The sequence below is a fragment of the Phyllobates terribilis genome, unplaced genomic scaffold, assembly GCF_046119375.1.
Source record: "Phyllobates terribilis strain yellow unplaced genomic scaffold, ASM4611937v1 Scaffold_8__6_contigs__length_399053987, whole genome shotgun sequence".
Lineage (NCBI taxonomy): Eukaryota > Metazoa > Chordata > Amphibia > Anura > Dendrobatidae > Phyllobates > Phyllobates terribilis.
In genome coordinates this window covers 337,433,170-337,452,929 of record NW_027362768.1, presented here as the reverse complement: position 1 = coordinate 337,452,929, position 19,760 = coordinate 337,433,170, and positions in this window count along the sequence as shown.

Below are 19,760 nucleotides of genomic sequence, written 5' to 3'. Positions count from 1 at the left end.
ATCATTCAGATTTTGAGGCAGTCGCTTGGCAACTCGGAGCTTCAACTCCCTCCATAGGTTTTCTATGGGATTAAGGTCTGGAGACTGGCTAGGCCACTCCATGACCTTACTGTGCTTCTTTTTGAGCAACTCCTTTGTTGCCTTGGCTGTATGTTTTTGGGTCATTGTCTTGCTGGAAGATTGTTCATGTCTTTGTCAGTGGGCAAACTTACAAAAACAGCAAGGGATCAAATAATTATTTCCTTCAATGTATCTATCTATCTATCTATCTATCTATCTATCAATCTATCTATCTATCTATCTTCTCATTATCTATCTATCTATCTATCAATCTATCTATCTATCTATCTTCTCATTATCTATCTATCTATCTATCTATCTATCTATCTATCTATCAATCTATCTAAAACATGCTGGGCTAAATAAAATCCCTTCTACATAGATTTTTTTTTCAAATGCTGCTTTTTTTACTTTATACATTATATATTGTTTATTACTGATCAGGTTCCTGAGGCTTGAGCCTACACCTATAAATTATCACAGTATTGCTCTATTCTTTGTTTCTTTTTTCTTTTCCTTTTTTCTTTTTTTCTTTCCCTCTTTCTTACTTTCTTTCTTTTTCTTTCTCTATTTCTGTCTTTCTTTTCCTTTTTTCCTTTTTTTTCTTTCCCTTTCTTCTTTTTTTCTTTCTGCTTCTTACTTTTTTCCTTTCTTTTATTTTTTCTTTCTTTCCTTCCCTCTTTCTTTCTTTATCTTTCTTTTTTCTTTCTTTCCCTCTTTCTTACTTTCTTTCTCTCTTTTTCTTTCCCTTTCTTCTTTTTTTTCTCTGTTTTTTACTTTCTTTCCTTCCTTCTTTTCTTTCTTTCTCTCTTTATTTCTTTCTCTTTCTTTCTTCCTTCCTTTCCTTTTCATTTCTTTCCTTCTTCCCTTCATCTCACATCTATCTATGTCATATCTACAAAGAAACAAAGACTGACCTGCACCTCCTAAAAGAATGAAGCAAGTGTGAACATGTGCAACCTGCTATGACTGCATAATATACAAATCAATAAGTGCAGTAACCTCTGTCTGCTGTCATATCTATCTATTTATATACACTACACACTCCAATTAGTGTTGACAATATCAGTCTATGTAAGGACGCTCTATTTTAGCACGGATGATGGTGATATCTAATTGTTCCATATATAATAAGGGAGGGCACAATATAATCATGGGTGATGCTATACATAATAAAGGAGGACACAATGTAATAATTGACAGAACTATGTATGATATTGGAGAACACCATGTAATAATGAATTAAATTGAACTATACATAATAAGAGAAGACACTTGGAGATGGCATCCTTGACAAAGCAACATGGAAAACGGGAATGTGGAGGGTGTTGCAATATTCACCTTATGGTTAAGCACTGCACTCTACAGTGTGCTCTCCCCCAATTATGCTCCCCTCCACTGTGCTCTTCTTCCCCCAACTCTGCTCTCAAACATGTATCTTCTTTTTTTTTCTTCATTCAGTGTTTATTTTATATTACTTGTTACAATATCTGACTCTTTTATGCTTTCTAAGCTTAGTTTTGGATCGTTATAAGTACGTCCGGTTTTGCATCTTTTTATTCCGTGCAAAAAGTTCATAATATTCTGTTGCTACTTTGTTGCAATAATATTCCAAACTCTATCATGATCTGTATGTGGGGACCGAGACTTTGATTCGTTCTTAGCCTTAGATACATTTATTGTCAGTGCCCTTCTTGCATAATGGTGGCCTCCGCCCATGACTATTGCTTGGGCGTAAATCATCACTGCCATTCTTTTATTTGCATACGCAAATGACATCATACTATGGGTGATGGTCATTGTGGGGCATCTTACTCTGGAGGAGGGTCACGGTGGGGCTATTATACTGTATAATGGGCACTGTACTAGTTGTGAACACTGTGCAGCATCATAATGTGTTTAAATCATCGTAAGGGCATCATAATGTGTAAAGGGACACTATGAAGAGCATTATAACGTGTGGGAGGCACTGTGGGATGTCATACTGTATTGGGGACATTGTAGGGACATCATACTGTATTGAGGACATTGTAGGGAAATCATACTGTATTGAGAACATTGTAGGGACATCATACTGTGTTGGGGACATTGTAGGGACATCATACTGTAATGAGGACATTGTAGTGACATAATATAGTGTGGGGCCCCTGAGGGTTCGGTCGCCACAGGGGTACTGCATCTCTTTAATGAGGTGTGGTATCTCTCCTTCGAGGTAAGGATGGTGCAGCTGTCAGGACCCCACCTATCCATCCAACACTACACCTCTCCCACCTGTAGGGGGGCTCATATGCACCAGGGTGCTGCCCCAGCCGGGATAAGTGGAGAAGGGGGAACCATGTAGTGGGTGAGGGTGGAGGACGCACTTTTAGGTTACACTTAATAATTCATATTTAATAAACAGCCATCTTGGGCTTATGGTCTTTGATTGTGATCTTCATCACTGAACGTGGCTTTCTGTGTGAACCTGCATTTGATGGAGACACGGTCCTCGTACTCTGGCCTTGAGGCGACGAGCGGGCTAGAGTTAACGGCTGTCTCTACCCGGTCAAGGTCCCTACCCAAGAAGGCCTGGAGGGGAGCAGAGGAGACAAGCTCCACAGGCAAAAGGATCCCCAGGGGGATGCAGACGGAGCGGCATACGCCACCTGTCCTCACTATTCTGGCCTAGCCAGAGGGATTCCTGCTGCAAAAGGGGTACCGGCCCCCGACACCCAACTTTGTTACTTCACGTCCTAGTCAGGAAAGCTCGGAAGGCTCAGTGGATCCCACCGGGTAACGGACGGAGCGGAGTCGCCAACCGTACCCTTGTTCTGTGCATAGACCAGAGGGAGACCCGGCCTTAGTACACATACCACATACGGACAGTAGAGGACTTGGTGAGAAGTCTAGGAACACTCTGGTGCGGGGTCCTGACCAAAGCACCTGAACTACCCGGAGGTTGTCGGACACCCGGTCCTGGTGGCTGCAGAGCGCCATGAGGAGCAGGGAGAAGCCTTGCAGCTGCATGCTCTACCGTGAGTAAAACCTGGAAGACTACCCCTATGGCCTTCGGTCCTTTATTCCCGCGCCGCACTGCACTACACCAGAATTCACTACTACTCCCTCCATCCGCGTCTCTGCCCTGAGGCCCTGCTCCGCCTGTTGGGAGTAGCACCATCCAAAGCTGCCACTACATCCCGCCTCATAGGACTGCCGCAGCGCTGGTGGCCATCACCAGACACCACAGGTGGAGTAGTCTTTCATACCACTCGGACGTATTACTATGAGCCATCTCTCTCCTCCACCCGGGCGTCACAACTTGGCGTAGTCGGCAGGATTGCGTGCCCGCAGGAACGGAAGATGTGATCCCCATTGCTACCGGATACTGCGCGCCTTTACAATAGACTGTCGTTCTGCATCCCATGTGGCGCCCGCCTAAGAAGAACGGACGCCATTATGTGCAAAAAGGACAGTAACCCGGAACCTCCTATCGTGGGCCTGGCTCCACCATGGCGCCAAAAGAGCAGACCGCCCCTTCCATTAGAGACTGTCCGCGGGGTAGTGTCCGTCAAAACGGATGGGATGTCCGAAGGAGTGCCTGTCAGCCTACTGCCCTGGAGCCGCCCCGAAAAGAGGAGGGAACGAAGAAAACAACAAGGTGCGGCCATAACAGTCCGAGACTCACCATTCCCAGGAGCTGTCATGGACACTGCTGAGGAAAGTCCACGGGAGCCTTCCGAGGTCGGCCCAAGTCCTGCTACCGTCGGAGAGGAGGGAGGCATGTTCCTGACCCCGGGAGATACTGAATTCCTCCGTAGGGAAACACAGGACCTGGCCCGAAGGGTTGCTGAGGCCCAGCGTGCAGCGTCCGCCGCATGGCGAGAAGAGATGCTGCAAAAGATCCGGGCCCGCCGCCAAGGAGCAGCAACCCAGGAGGAAGAAGCATCGGAGGTCGCGTGCAGCCCAGGATCGGGTAAGAGTGATACCCCCGTCCCGGTTGTTGAGCCCACCGTGCCCCTCCTGGATCTGATGTTAGAATACCTGATACCTGGCGCTGTAACTTGGGAGCAAGTCTTTGCCCCGGAGCTGGAAGCCTCCGCCATCGCCGGAGGCCTGCATTGCCTCCCGCCTCCCGTCTCAGAGGAACTTGTGCCTGCTGGGGAGTCCACCGACCCCAACCCGGACTGGTCCGCACTTACCGAGGACCTGCAGCAACCCCTGCTGTCACCGCTACCTGCAACTCCAGTTACCTGGCCGGCGGCGGAGGAGATGGCCTGGGACAACCAGGGGGGGGGCCTGATGGGCTTCCCCCAGCAGACCCGGGCTGAAGCTCGGAGGAGGAGCGAATGGTGTAAGCAGCAAATCCTCCAGCTTGACAGGGAGCGACGGCAGAGGGAGATCCACTGTGAGTGCCTGGAGGTGCGCACCAAGGCCGCAAAATCCAAAGCCCGCCAGGAGGAGGCAGCCCGTCCAAGCCCCCGGGAGGAAGGGCAAGTTGTCCGCTTCCACCAGGAGGCGGGATGGGGCTTCATTCGGAGTCCCCAGTTTGAGCACGACGTCTTTGTCAGCCGGCGGGACGTTGAGCCGCAACTAAAGAAGGGACACCCTGGCCGGAACCTCTTCCCGGGTGACCTTGTCTTGTACACCCGCCACCACGGGGTGCGGGGGTGGTACGCCCTGGATGCGCATAATGTGTCCAGGAGTGACGCCCCCTCGCGCTTCACAGTGGAGGATCAGCCAGCCTCCGTCGGGAGGAATGAACTTTTTCCCCGGTGGGGATACTTGGAGTGAGCGGCCCCGGTGGCTGTAACTTTTCCAGTTAAATTGTTATAGTTTGATATGTTCTTTTCTTTTTTCCTCCCGTTAGAGAGACATTAGTCCCTGCGGACATTTTCAGAAGGCAGACTTCCGTTGTATATAGTTTGCATCTTTTTAGGTGCTCCCTATTGGTTTTATACAAAACCGTTCTACTACTACCTCAGACCTCAGAAACAAAACCTGTCTGGAGTGGCTCTCCTGGAGGTCCAACTCGGGATCTTCATGCCCTGCAGCCACCCCAGGGCCTACGTTGAGGGTTTGGGACAGGTCCCTCTTGCTCCTGAACTGACTCCTTCCTACTGCACTTTAATCAGTCTGTCTATATGCATAATGTATCTGTGATGTTTTTATACTTTTGTACTATTTAAAGGTTGCAACGTTCAAGGAAAAGTGCCTCCCATAATGGGAAGATTGTTATGTTGTTATGCAAAAATGTAAAAAAGTCTGTACCATGTTTTTGCTCTCTTTGCAGCCCGCGGACGTGCTGTGTTTCACCAGGGGGGAATGTGGCGCCCCTGAGGGTTCGGTCGCCACAGGGGTACTGCATCTCTTTAATGAGGTGTTGTATCTCTCCTTCGAGGTAAGGATGGTGCAGCTCTCAGGACCCCACCTATCCATCCAACACTAGACCTCTCCCACTTGTAATGGGGCTCATATGCACCAGGGTGCTGCCCCAGCCGGGATAAGTGGAGATGGGGGAACCATGTAGTGGGTGAGGGTGGAGGACGCACTTTTAGGTTACACTTAATAATTCATATTTAATAAACGGCCATCTTGGGCTTATGGTCTTTGATTGTGTGAACCTGCAGTTGATGGGGACACGGTCCTCGTACTCTGGCCTTGAGGCGAGGAGTGGGCTAGAGTTAACGGCTGTCTCTATCCGGTCAAGGTCCCTACCCAAGAAGGCCTGGAGGGGAGCAGAGGAGACAAGCTCCACAGGTAAAAGGATCCCCAGGGGGATGCAGACGGAGCGGCATACACCACCTGTCCTCACTATTCTGAGGACAGGTGGTGTAGCCAGAGGGATTCCTGCTGCGAAAGGGGTACCGGCCTCCGACACCCGACTTTGTTACTTCACGTCCTAGTCAGGAAAGCCCGGAAGGCTCAGTGGATCCCACCGGGTAACGGACGGAGCGGAGTCGCCACCCGTACCCTTGTTCTGTGCATAGACCAGAGGGAGACCCGGTCTTAGTACACGTACCACACACGGACAGGAGAGGACTTGGTGAGAAGTCTAGGAACACTTTGGTGCGGTGTCCTGACCAAAGCACCTGAACTACTCGGAGGTTGTCGGACCCCTGGTCCTGGTGGCCGCAGAGCGCCGTGAGGAGCAGGGAGAAGCCTTGCAGCTGCATGCTCTACCGTGAGTAAAACCTGGAAGACTACCCCTATGGCCTTCGGTCCTTTATTCCCGCGCCGCACTGCACTACACCAGTATTCACTACTACTCCCTCCATCCGCGTCTCTGCCCTGAGGCCCTGCTCCGCCTGTGGGGAGTAGCACCATCCAAAGCTTCCACTACATCCCGCCTCAGAGGACTGCCGCAGCGCTGGTGGCCATCACCAGACACCACAGGTGGCGTAGTCTTTCATACCACTCGGACGTATTACTATGAGCCATCTCTCTCCTCCACCCGGGCGTCACAATAGTATTGAGGACATTGTAGGGTGATCATACTGAATTGGGGACATTGTGCGGAGATCATACTGTATTGGGGACATTGTAGGGATATCATATTGTATTGGAGACATTGTAGGGACATCATACTGTGTTGAGGGCACTGTGTGGGCATCATACTGTGTTCTGGACATGGTGAGGACATCTTATAATGTTGGGAACATTACAATGTTGGGAACACTGTGGGGGCATCATTGTGAGTTGGGAGCATTGTGGGGGTACCATACATCACCGTTGGGTCATCATACGGTGTGTGTGTGTGTGTGTGTCAAGGGGTACTGTATAGGAAAATTGTGTTGGGGAATTGTTTGTGGGAGTATAATACTATATGTGTGGGAATATTTTTTTGGGGCATCATACTATATGGACGGATATCATACTGTATAAGGGCCATGAAGGAGGTACTGTAGTTGGTGGGAACACTAAGGGGCTTAAGTAAGGGCACCATTTCTGTGTAAGTGCTGCAATACATTTTCTCTCTCTCTGTCTTAAAAAGTTGGGCTGTGACTGTGCATTTGTACTGTGACTCAAATATTCTTTTTTTTTTTGGTTGGTGGTGGGGGGACAGAAGGCAATTCAGGCTTTTGCCATAGGGAGCCGTGATTTCTATTTTCAGCCCTACTATCAGTTCTTCTTCTCTGTTCTGCTAGCCAGCTATAAGGAGTTTATCAGCTATTAGATATAGTATCCTTCAATCAAATTACAGAGGGATAAATAAGAGACTATTATTTTATACCTGTGACCCGCACGCTATTAGCTATTACTGTCCAATTTGTAACTTTATTATTTTGATTACCTATCTCAATCTAGTTTACATCATTTTATAAAAATATCATTACAAATACTTTTTAGCTTTCAAAAGTAGTGAAATAGGTCTCAATCAGCCTTTACTGCCGACTATGCAAATCTCGTGCATTGCCACCATGACTACTAACCCACTAATTAGCATATCGCACAACCACAATTGTAAATTTTTTTTTTTTTTTGCATATGGCAAAATAAATAAGAGAATAAAACAGGCTGAAGGGTATAATGGTAGCAATAAATATGTGATGGCGGTTTGGGGGGCCTGGGCAAGCTGTTAGGTTCCCTTTAACCAAATATTTTGGGTCACATGTCTGATAGCGGAATAGAAACAAGTGTAGTCTGTAACCTGCTGAATTTTAAAAATTTTGAAAAACGAATTGCAAAAGTGAAACAAAGACCCCGATTCATCATTGCTGTTTCTCTTCTTTTCTGGAGTAACTTACACCCTTTTTTAGTATTTGCACCTTATTCTCTCTATGTCTTTCTTTTTTTTTTTTGCCTTTTTTTTTCATTTTAAAGTTGGTTATCCAGATGTTTTAGGCAAATACATGAAATGCATCTATAAACAAAAGTTGCATTTTTTGATGTGTCTCACTCCAGTCCCTGCCTGGAGTAAGATTTCTGCATGAGTTTTCAGTTTGGCGCAACTTTGTCGCTTTTTAAAGAATTTGTGACTTTTATTGATAAAAAGTCGCAAAAATTCATCGAAGTCAAAAATAAAAGCATGTTTTGATTTTGCGCCATATTCGTGATCCCGTGTACACCATTTTGAAAAAAGTCATATCTACTACGAGGCAATAAAAAGAAAAGGGACCTCAATAAATTGCAAATGATGAATCGGGCCCAAAGTATTTAAAAAGTTGCTCAACTTTTTATTTAGTTTGTGAACTAGAATTAATTTCTAATACAAAAACTGTAAACCAGCATCTGGAGTCTTCTAACATATTCGTGTCACTAGAAATGTGAGGATTCATTAACTTCTATGGGTCAGATTATTCTAAAATTAGCCATGTATCAGTGAAATATTCTATGTAGGCTTTCCAATTACAAATTGCCTTTCCTTCCTTCTACCAGGGAGCCCATTTGAGCGGCACACAGATGGCTGGCGGATGAAATGCGTTTCTACTAAAGCTGGCCGACCCTGGTGGGTATTAATGAATTGGGAGGTTCACCTTCCCCTCATTGTCTCTCTTTATAGTCAGAGCATCTTTAATTTGCCATCTGACAGTGTCATTACCCAGATAATTGAGAAGTATTAAACCAAGTTAAAACTGTATATTTCCCTTCTACTTTCCAGCCGAATGCAAAATTACATAGTATCCCGGTGACAAGGCAAACACATATGTATTACTGGTGTCCATCAACGCGAAGACCTTAATTAGTGGTGATGCAAACGATTGTTATTTCCAAGTAATCACCCGTCTGACAGCACAAAATACACTGATTTCCGACGGATAAAAATATTTCCTCCATCTGTTTCACATTCAGAGTGTAGAACGTTAAGGATGCAATTTTCTGGTGTTGTGGACACCAACGAGGGAAATTGGCTGGTACCAGTCATGAAGGGATGAAGTAAAAAAAGGTCCTAGGAGCTTATTATCCAGAGAACTGTAAGTTTTTGGAAACTCAAGGTTCTAAAATGTCAGTAGTCCATGAATGCCGGACCAGAACTTTATGAAACAAAGGCTACTTGCAATCCCCAATGCCTCTTCTTATAATAGTCCGGGAAAGAAGTGTCACCGCAAAATGTAATTCAGTTGCAGGACCTACCAATCAGAAGTGGCTCCAGGAATGGCGACAGGTAGTAGGAAGTTCTCAGGACTCTTCTCTATTAGGGTGAATTTTATAGAGCACTGCTAAGGCTATGACCTACATTCAGTCTGCATCGACATATTTTATGCTTCTTTGCTGGGGCCCCTGTCTAAATTTGACTGCCCATTCTGACACCTGATGCCCATTTCTAACCACTCTACTTTCTGCTGCCATTAAAGACCCCCTGCCGTACCAATTGCTGACGCATATGGCAAGATCATGTCTGCTGTTTCGGTGCTTTGAAGGAACCACCCGATTTTATATTTTATTACCTTTGATGTGTAATTTTTGAGGAAAAGTCTGAGACCAAACAGCAAAGACTTTTTGTCTTGACCCAGAGAATTTTTTTACCCAGACTGAGGGATTTATTGTGCTGCAAGATCAGACTGTCCCCTAAACACACCAGAGAAGCCTGATTGTGCCCAAACCTCACACAATAGTCAGCCCTAAAGGTCAAGTGGAAGACAATCTTCACTTGCCACTAGGAACTATTTTTTATGAATTAAAAAAGAAGAATGAACGCCTTTGAAATGTGGTGGGAGAAGGATGTTATTAATACCATGGATGTGAAGAACAACAAACAAATCAATTTTGGAGAAAATTAAGCCAGACATCACACTGGAAGCAAGGATCACCAAGCTACGACTTGCCTACTTTGGACACATCATACGAAGAGAGCAATCACTGGAGAAGAACATTATGGTGGGAAGAATAGAAGAAACAAGGCGAAGAGGAAGACCAGCAACCCGATGGCTTGATACTATCAAGATAATGGTGGAGAAGACCCTGGTGGACCTATCTAGGTTTGCACAAGATCGATCTTCCTACAGAGCGTTCATCCATCATTTCGCCATGACTCAAGATTGAGCCGAAGTCTGTTAAATAATAAATCACAATCAACCTATTAGATCTTATTTATGGAACTGTGTGTGGGCTTGTTTTCAGTTTTTATTGAAACCATTTTTGGGTAAATGTAATTTTTTTATTGCTTTTTATTGCATTATTGGGAGCGAAGTGCGTCGACCATGAAAACTGCAATTCTAGAGTTTGAATTCACCTTTTTACTTTGGCGTATGGTTGAAAAAAATAATATTTTGATAGATTAGACTTTGTTGTAAAAGGGGGTGATTTTACATATTTTTTATTTTATGTATATTCTTCATAACATTTTTTTATTTTACTTTATTTTTTATTTTTCTTAGAGGACTTGAACCTGCGATCCTTTGATCACTTATGCTATATACAGCAGTCCTTTGGTATTAGTGTAATTCATAGTCTGCCATGAAGCTTAACCTGTGGCTTGGATTCACAGAAGTACTTTTTAGTAGGCCCTCAACAGCCATGGTAATTCATCATCTCCCCATGAAAATGATTGACAGTGGCATCTAAATGAGTAAACAGCAGCGATCGGAGCTAAGTTTGGTCCATGATGTTACAGGCAGATGGACTCGCATCATACGCTCCACATGCTACCTGTGGCAAAAATATATGTCACAGGTTTCAGGGCTAATTCTAGCTTTTCTGCTGCCTGAGGTGAAAATTGAAATGGTGCCCGTCCCCACAGTGCACTATAAGACTGCAGTAAATAATTGCACTTCCATAAATGTTTTGGGGTTTTACTTTTACAGTATTCATATAGGAAAAATCACCGTCTCGTATGACGTAATAGAGGAGAAGAACATCCAAGAAGATCATCATTACAGGCATACATCCAAGAACCATCATGAATATATGAATAAATCACCATAACCATCACCAGTATATAAAAACATCACCAGAAGCATCATCAGAACATGTAAACAACACCAGAATCATCATAAGCACAGGAATATAGCCCAAAACTATTACCAATGCATGAATACCACACCAAAACCACTATCTGTACATGAATGCATAACCAGAGCCTTCAACAGTACATGAATACAACACCGGAACCACCATCAGTACATGAATACAGTACCAGCACCAACATCAATACTTGAATATAGTACCATAACCACCAGCAGTAGTTGAATACAGAACTAGAACCATCACGAGTACAAGAATGCAGCAAGAGAATCATTATCAGTATATGAAAAGATCAGCTGAACCACCATCAGTACATGAATATGACGCGCCCCCTGGGCCTGTGCTGTGCAGGGGGATACCCGGAGCCGGATCGCTGGAGGTTGTAGTCCTCCATGGCGGTGACCCGGTCCGTGCCCAGGGCGGTCAAACCAGTGGCAGTCTATTGGTATTGTAATTGTCCGACTACGCCACCCGTGGATTGCGGTCAGTGGGGACCGCCGCTGCGCTGCAGACCGCTGAGGCTGATGTTATATGCGCAGCCAGGAATGGGATTACTCCCCACGGGAGAAGTATTGCCTCAGGGCAGCTACAGTGAATGTTGGGAGTGATGGTGTGAGCATCCCAGTAGTAATGGTGCTAGTGCGGCGATGAAACACAGAGATGTGTGGTGCAGTTCAGGGTCTTTACTGATGGTATAAAGCAGAACCTCCCGGGAGTACTGGTTAGCAGTAGGGGCCTGGTCAGTCTGTGAGCAAGCAGGATCTCCCCTGGCCAGGTGGAGTTGTAGGCCTCCCCAACTATCTGCACTCTTTCCTGGCTACCTTGCTCTATGAGGGTAGAAGTAGCCCACGTCCCTGAGTATACCGTGTGGTGCTCACCCGTATGGCCGGTGACTTGGGGCCTTCCGTTAGCCTCCGCTTCACGATGGTGGTGCTGGTCCCTTGCTTGTGACGGTGCCTCCGGGCTTCTAAGGCCAGAGGACATGCAATCCCCTGCCGGTTGGATTCTGCTGCTGGACCTGGAAGTCCCCACAGCCTCGGACTCCGTGTCCGGTATTAGTGTCTTCAACCAGGGCGAACTCTGCTCAGCTCCAGCCCCTGGTATTCAGCTACTGTTCCTACAGAGCTCCTGGTTCTTACTTTCCCTCTCCAGGCTCTGACTAACCTAATCCCGCCCCAGACCCAGTTTATAAGGGCAGATTCCTCTCCTCCCAGGTCTGGGTGGGCCGTGTTGCATGCTTAGGGCTCCTGACCAGAGAAACCTCCCACTTGCTCTCAGACATAACATTTCTATTACTGTGGCAACCAGACCCCTGGGGTGCATCATTCCCCCATAGTAAATTTTAGTACTCCGGGACTAAACACATTTTTTTTTTTTTTTTTTTAAAGAAACATAAATGCAGGGTATAACAATAACACAATAACATATTTACAAGAAGCTTTAGTTCTTTAAAGGTCACGGCGTGTCCGCAACCGGGTGTCCATATCACCCAAGGTGAAGCTTTAAGCGAAGTAGGGGACCTGTCCAAGGCAAACCCCTTGCGTTGGCCCTGGGCGTGGCTGCAAGGCTGGAGCTAGCTACTTTGGACCGCAAGGAGGCCACGCCAGACAGGTTTTCTCTTCCGCGGCCGTCTTCGCAAGAGGCACCAAGGTGCAACTATCTACAAGATTGTTCCGGTTATCCAGTGTCCATAACCTGTTAGTCCAAAGAAATCTGCAGGGTAACTGAGAAACATAATTAATAACAGGCAACAAACATAAACTATAAACATTTTTAAGAAACAGGTAAATTTACAGTGCATTACTTTATATTTTCCAGCGAGCGGGCATCTGACCTCTAGTGACTCTAGTGGACCTACGGAGCTCACTAACTGGTCCTGCACTACAGGGTGTAGGAGGTGTTACGGGTAAGCTGGGCAGCTGTCTGCGCACTCTTTGGCTCACTAGGGGCACGGCAGGCTCACTACTAGCAGAGGGTTGATTCTCCTGCGCTGCTGGTGTGGATTCTTCTGCCTCCTGGGCCGGCTGCTCTTCCAGCTCTACCTGGTCTTCTGTAGGCACTTGAGGGGCTGGCTGGAGAAAGGTGAGGACGGGCACCACGATAGCGTTGTTTACTTGTGTCCAGGACCGGGGAAAGTCTCCGAGTACGGTGCTGATCATCTCCTCCTTTTCCTCTACGGGTTGAGGGTCTTCCTGATCTTCATCCGTGCTTTGCAACTTCTCGGGGCACTTTTTCAGGTGGTCTCTGGAGACAGTGGCTGTGGTCTCTCCTCCATCCTTGCTGATGATGTACACCTTTGGATTATTGTGGCTTGAGGGCAGTACGGTGTACGGGTCCTTTTCCCACTGGTCGTCCAACTTATGGAGCTGCCTTTTTCTTTTCAAGACCTGCTCTCCAGGTACGAGGGGAACAGCGGGAGCATGCTGGTTATAAGTCCTCTCCTGCCTTTCTCTTGATTGACAGAGACTTCGCTCGACGCTCTCCTCTACTTTCCGGTACTGTTGCTGCCGTTCTGTATCCCAGTCTGCTTCTGGCGAGGTGTCCTCGGGTGTCAGGACTCCCATATCCAGGTCGACAGGCAGCTTACCAGGTCTCGCTCGCATTAGGTAAGCCGGGGTACAGTTGGTGGAACCTACCGGGATGTGGTTATACAGGTCCACCAGATCGGGCAGTTTCTCAGGCCACAGACTGCGTTCTTCCAGGGGCAATGTTTTTAGCAGATCTATCACCACCTGGTTCATCTTCTCGCAGAGTCCATTGGTTTGGGGGTGATAGGGCATTGTTCTTATCTTCTTGCAGCCATACAGGTTGCAGAACTCCTGGAAGACCTCCGCTTCGAAGGCTGGTCCTTGGTCCATCAGCACTTAGTCCGGGTACCCATGTGGGCGGCAGAAGTGCAGCTGGAAGGCTCTAGCTGCTGTTTGTGCTGTTAAGTCTTTGACGGGGACCACCACTAGGAATCGGGAGTAGTGATCCACGATGGTTAGGGCGTAGACATACCCGCTTCTGCTTGGAGCCAGTTTAACATGGTCCAGAGCGACCAGTTCCAGCGGCTGCCTGGTGATGATGGGCTGCAGGGGAGTTCTCTGGCTGGCACGGTCCCTTCTTCTTAGATTGCATGGGCCACAGTCTCTACACCACCTCTCAATGGCTCCTCTCATGCCTATCCAGTAGAACCGTTCACGCAGCAGGAACTCCAGCTTCTTCCATCCGAAGTGCCCTGCCCCATTGTGGTAGGCCTCCAGCACCATAGCTGCGTCCCGTCTCGGTACCACAACCTGCCAGATCAGTTCATGTGTCCGGGAATTGACCATTCTGTGGCATAACTTCTCCTTGTAGAGGAACAGTCTGCTCTTCTCCGTCCACAGTTGCTTGGTCTCTTCCGGAGCGTCTGGGTCCAGGCGGGCGTCAGCCTGGGTCAGCATCTCCTTCACCAGACGGACTGCGGGGTCACTGTCTTGCGTCTCCGCCCAGTTGTAGTGGGGTAAGGGGTTGAACGTAGCGGATCGCTGGCCCCTCACACGGTGGGAATACTGGGTAATCCCATGACAGTAAAAAGCAGGGAGTTCGATCTCTTCCAATTCTTCTGGATCCTCCCCTTCGTCCGGTAGGTTTGGCATCCTGGACAGGGCGTCCGTGTTGGTATTGGAGCGTCCTGCCCGGTATTTGATTGTGAACTCTAAATTGGACAGGCGGGCCATCCATCTATGCTCCAGGGCACCCAGTCTTGCAGTGTCCAGGTGTGTCAACGGGTTGTTGTCCGTGTACACGGTGAACCTGGAAGAGGCAAGGTAATGCTTAAAACGTTCGGTTACTGCCCACACCACTGCCAGGAACTCTAGCTTGAACGAGCTGTAATTCTCAGGGTTTCTTTCCGTGGGTCGCAGTTTTCGGCTGGCGTAAGCAATTACCCGTTCTCTCCCCTGCTGGATCTGGGACAGTACGGCTCCTAGCCCGATGTTGCTTGCGTCCATGTGGAGGATAAAGGGCTGGCTGTAATCAGGGTACACCAGGATTTCATCCCCCGTGAGGGCCATCTTCAACTGGCGGAAGGACTCCTCTTCCAGCTTTTCCCATTTGAAGGGTGGCTTCTGGTTTTTGGTCTTCCTGGACTGGCCTATCAGGAGGTCCTGCATAGGAGGTGCCTTCTTGGTAAAACCGGGAATATATCTTCGGTAGTAGCCTACCAACCCGAGGAACTGCCGCACTTCCTTTATGCTGGATGGTCTTGGCCAGTCCTTAATCACGGTGATCTTGTCAGGGTCGGGGGCCACTCCGTCAGCACTCACCACGTGTCCCAGGTACTGTACCTTTGGCTTCAGTAGATGACACTTTGAGGGTTTTACCTTTAGGCCATAGTTTGCCAGGGCTTCAAACACTTCTGCCTGGTGTTCCAGATGGTCCTCATAGGTCTTGGAATAGACGATGACGTCGTCCAGGTATAATAGGACCGTCTCGAAGTTCTGGTGTCCCAGACAGCATTCCATCAACCGTTGGAAGGTTCCTGGTGCGTTGCAGAGCCCGAACGGCATACAGTTAAATTCGCTGAGTCCCATCGGGGTGGTGAATGCCTTCTTCTCCCGGTCCGCCTCTGCTACAGGAACCTGCCAGTACCCGCTAGTGAGATCCAAAGTAGAGAAGAAGTTAGCAGATTTTAATGCAGCTAAGGACTCTTCTATCCTTGGTAACGGGTACGCATCTTTGTGTGTGATACGGTTGACCTTCCTGTAGTCTACACACATTCTCATGGTGTTGTCTTTCTTTTTCACTAAGACTAGTGGAGCTGCCCAGGGGCTACAGCTGTCCCTAATTACCCCAGCCTCCTTCATGTCTTTTAGCATCCCCTTGGCGTGCTGATAGTGTGCAGGGGGTACGGGTCGGTATCTCTCCTTTATGGGAGGATGGTCTCCCGTGGGGATGTGATGTTCTACCCCCTTTACTCGCCCGAAATCCAGCAGGTGTTTACTAAACACTCTCTCGTACTCTTGAACCACCCGGTAGACTCCCTGTTTTTGGTGTGAGGGAGTGGAGTCAGTACCCAAATGCAGTTGCTGACACCAGTCCTCCATTGGTTTCTTAGAGCCGTTACCTTCCTCTGGTTGAGATGGAGGCAAGGGTTCCACGGCCTGTACAGAGTTCTGGTTGATGGTGAACAATTTGGCTAGCGTAGCATACCGGGGCAGGTATACTTCTCTCTCCCCGATATTTATGATGCGGACGGGCACCCTCCCATGGCGTTCATCGACCACCCCCCGTGCTGTCAAAATGGTGGGCTTACTGTCTGAGTAGACGGGTTCTACCATTGCTTGGTAGTCTCTACCTCTTAGACCAATAGCTGCCCGGCACCAAATCATCATCTCACTTTTTGGGGGCATGGCAATAGGGAACGGGTCACACATTCTCATGCTACCAATCTCACCACCAGACAGTTCCACTTGTTGCCGCTTCATCAGTGCCTGGATCTCTTTTTGGAGCACACGCTGCTGGCTGGAACTGGCGTTCTTGGCAACCTGTTGCAAAATAAGAATCACCTCCGCAAGACAGTTTTCAATTACGTTAGTACCTAGGGTTATTTTTGGGTAACTCTCGCGACGGTCAATGTCCACAATGATCAGTCCTTGTGCCGGCAGTTAAACTTTACCGACCTTGATGGTCACCTCTTTAAATCCTATCTGTGGCACGGGCTGACCATTGCTGGCTATAATGCTCAGGTCGTCATCTGGGTAGCGGGTTATGTCCGAGTCATTCCAGTACCGCTTGAAGAGCACGCACGGGATGGTGGTGACCTGTGACCTGGTGTCTAGTAGGGCACTCATAGGAATGCCATCCAGTACCACAGGCAAGACCGGACGTCCCCCTACGTATTTGTCACGCCAGTTTGATGGGCCTGATGATCTTATGCCTGGGGGTTGGCCCTCTACCCCAGGTTGTGCCCGTTTAAATGACAGTACCTTGCCATATGTCCGGGTTGATTGCAGCGGCGGCAGATGGGTCGTCCGTCCTCGTTGTATCTGTCGCTGGGTCTTCCTCTGGCCGGTGGGGTCCTCCTCAGTCGGCGCCATGGGATGTCCTCCGGTCCGGATGCCAGCTGGATCTTTCCTGGAGAAGAGACCTGTAAAGACTGCACAGTTCTGGTTAGCGCGGCAACGCTCTTAGTCAGCTCTTGGACCTGATGGTGCAGGTCTGTAGCCGGGTCATTGTTCAAAGCCTGCGCATCAGCTCCCACAGGCCCTGCAGACAAGGGCGCCGCGTCCTGGTGATAAATGATAGCAGGGCGCCTGTGGGTCACAGCGCCACCTGGTGCCGGTTCTCGGAGCACCCGGATGGCTCTGTCCTTGAACTGTGCAAAGTCCAGGTCAGGGTCCTGTAAGGCCATTGCTCGCAACTGGGTTCGGTGGGCATTGTACAGTAGACCCTCAATAAATTGTTCGGTCAACAGCTTGTCTTCATTTCCCACGCTGTCAGGGTCTGCCTGCTTAATGGCTCTCAGGGCCTCTTGTAGGTTTAGAGCATAGTCTCTTATACTTTCATGTGCCCGTTGTTTGCACCCGTAAAATCTGAGCTTTATTTCGGCTGAGGTTCGGGTATCAAATGTGTCTTTCAGCCGGGCTAGTATTTCTCTGACAGTCCTCTTCTTCCCAGGTGACCAGGACTTTACCTCCCTTTGGGCTGCCCCGATTAACTGGGCCACCAGGATGCTCACTTTTTGCTCTTCCGTGAGGGGGTATACCTGGAAGAGGCTATCCAGTCTTTCCCTAAAGTCACTCAGGGTATGTGACTCCCCTGAGTACTGGGGTAGCCAGGTTGCCCCCGGGATATAGGGCATGGTGAATGGCATGACCGCTGCAGCGGTTGCGCTGGCGGCCGGTGTGGCGGTGGAGCTCCCCTCGGTGTCCGACATCCTTCTTTTCCCCTAGTGGACCGTGGCCTACCTTGCGATGCTCTTCTTCCGTAGGCCGCGGCTCCGCAGTCGGTCGTCGGGGTTGAGGACCTGGTGTCGCGCTCCGATGACGTCAGCGTCGCTCTTCCTCCCTTCCAGGACCTTGCGCAGCGTCAGTGCGTGGGGCGGAGCTTCAGATCTCGCGCGCTTTCGGCGTCCACGCCCCTCTTCTTCCCGCGCAGCGTCCTGAAGATGGCGTCCGAAGGCGGGAAGCAGCTGCGGATGGCGGGAAGACGGCAGAAGACGGCGGGAAACGGTCCAAGATGGCGTCCGATGACGGGAAACGGCTCCGGACGGCGGGAAACTTCACCACAGGTAAGTATAAAAGTCTCTTTTTCAGGCACGCAGTACCCGGCGGTTGCGGGCACGAAATCCTGCCGACTACGCCAAAGTTGACGCGCCCCCTGGGCCTGTGCTGTGCAGGGGGATACCCGGAGCCGGATCGCTGGGGGTTGTAGTCCTCTGTGGCGGTGACCCGGTCCGTGCCCAGGGCGGTCAAACCAGTGGCAGTCTATTGGTATTGTAATTGTCTGACTACGCCACCCGTGGATTGCGGTCAGTGGGGACCGCCGCTGCGCTGCAGACCGCTGAGGCTGATGTTATATGCGCAGCCAGGAATGGGATTACTCCCCACGGGAGAAGTATTGCCTCAGGGCAGCTACAGTGAATGTTGGGAGTGATGGTGTGAGTGTCCCAGTAGTAATGGTGCTGGTGCGGCGATGAAACACAGAGACGTGTGGTGCAGTTCAGGGTCTTTACTGATGGTATAAAGCAGACCCTCCCGGGAGTACTGGTTAGCAGTAGGGGCCTGGTCAGTCTGTGAGCAAGCAGGATCTCCCCTGGCCAGGTGGAGTTGTAGGCCTCCCCGACTATCTGCACTCTTTCCTGGCTACCTTGCTCTATGCGGGTAGAAGTAGCCCACGTCCCTCAGTATACCGTGTGGTGCTCACCCGTATGGCCGGTGACTTGGGGCCTTCCGTTAGCCTCCGCTTCACGATGGCGGTGCTGGTCCCTTGCTTGTGACCGTGCCTCCGGGCTTCTAAGGCCAGAGGACATGGAATCCCCTGCCGGTTGGATTCTGCTGCTGGACCTGGATGTCCCCACAGCCTCGGACTCCGTGTCCGGTATTAGTGTCTTCAACCAGGGCGAACTCTGCTCAGCTCCAGCCCCTGGTATTCAGCTACTGTTCCTACAGAGCTCCTGGTTCTTACTTTCCCTCTCCAGGCTCTGACTAACCTAATCCCGCCCCAGACCCAGTTTATAAGGGCAGATTCCTCCCCTCCCAGGTCTGGGTGGGCCGTGTTGCATGCTTAGGGCTCCTGACCAGAGAAACCTCCCACTTGCTCTCAGACATAATATTTCTATTACTGTGGCAACCAGACCCCTGGGGTGCCACAAATATAGCACCAGAACCATCATCAGTACAGGAATACAACATCAGAACCATAATCAATACAGGTATACAGCATCGTAACCACCATGAGTACATAAAGTGCCAGAACCATCATAAATACATGAATAACTCACCAGAACCACCATCAGTGCATGAATACATAACAATCATCAGTACATGAATACAGCACCAAAGCCACCATCAGTAAATATATGCAGGACCAGAACCACCAAATACAACAACAGAACCACCATCACTTTTCATTATCAGCCATCATCAAACTGCAGACCATACAGGATCTATAGTACTGATTACTTGTAATTAGTATAACAAATAAATATTTACATCAAGGTATCTTACTGGTGACGTCTTCTCTGATTGATGTAGTTTTCTTTCTTTTCTGCTCCATCTTGTCTAGATGTCATAATGACTTTTCAAATCTGTAAGGAGATGGACATGCTGCCTATGTTCCCACCTTGAAGACAC